This window comes from Plecotus auritus, assembly GCF_963455305.1.
Source record: "Plecotus auritus genome assembly, chromosome: 8".
Lineage (NCBI taxonomy): Eukaryota > Metazoa > Chordata > Mammalia > Chiroptera > Vespertilionidae > Plecotus > Plecotus auritus.
The window spans coordinates 149,663,019-149,664,056 of record NC_137782.1 but is presented as its reverse complement, the minus strand read 5'-3'; the positions used below and the strand labels follow the sequence as shown (position 1 = coordinate 149,664,056).

Below are 1,038 nucleotides of genomic sequence, written 5' to 3'. Positions count from 1 at the left end.
AACTGGTTTGGCTCAGTGGATAGAGCGTCGGCCTGCGGACTGAAAGGTCCCAGGTTCAATTCCGGTCAAGGGCATGTACCTTGGTTGCGGTCACATCCCCAGTAGGAGGTGTGCAGGAGGCAGCTGATCGATGTTTCTCTCTCATCGATGTTTCTAACTCTCTGTCCCTCTCCCTTCCTCTCTGTAAAAAATCAATAAAATATATTTTAAAAAAAGGGGGGGGGTCTCGATGGCAGAAGCAAGATGATGAAGGGGACGTCACTGTTCGGCAAGCGCCGCAACAAGACGCACACGCTGTGCTGCTGCTGCGGCTCGAAGGCCTACCACCGGCAGAAGTCCACCTGCTACCACCGGCAGAAGTCCACCTGTGGCAAGTGCGGCTACCCCGCCAAGCGCACAAGGAAGTATGGCTGGAGTGCCAGGGCTAAAGGACGAAACACTACCGTTACTGGCCGCATGAGGCACCTGAAAATTGTGTACCGCGGATTCAGGCATGGATTCCGTGAAGGAACAACACCTAAACCCAAAAGCAGCTGTTGCCGCATCCAGTTCATCTGAAGGATTTCAATGATTAGTCGCACAATAAATCTCAGTTTTAAAAAATAAAATAAAACAATAAAAATTTTAAAAAGGTTTAGCCAATTTGGGAAATATGTATTATTGTTTTTCAAATATATTTTTATTGTTGATAGTATTACAATTATCTCCCATTTCTTCCCCCTCCCTTACTCCCCTCTCCCAGCCCCTACCCACCCCACCCCCAGGTCTTCACTACCCTATTGCCTGTGTACATGGGTGTATTAGGTTTTTAAAATGAATGAATATGTTTCTTTATGGCCTGATTCTGAGACTTTACTAAATGCACTAGAGGTGGGGAGAGTATTTTCCACATTTTCTTGACCACTCAACACTCTTCTGGAGGAGGCCTTGAGCCTGGTGCTCCATGGCCCCAACTTTGGGAAATTCTGTGTTTGTTAAGTTCAACATTAAACGCAAGTGTTCTCATTGGCCCGTTACACGGGTTGTAGGATTCTAGAT

At 46.7% G+C, this 1,038-nt stretch overlaps 1 pseudogene across 1 annotated transcript; it reads left to right on the top strand.

The window, feature by feature from the left end:
- The first annotated feature begins 243 nt into the window (after positions 1-243).
- On the top strand, positions 244-571 carry LOC308256701 (large ribosomal subunit protein eL37-like; annotated as a pseudogene). The gene has a single exon. The product of its transcript is annotated as a large ribosomal subunit protein eL37-like (transcript).
- Positions 572-1,038: the final 467 nt, after the last annotated feature.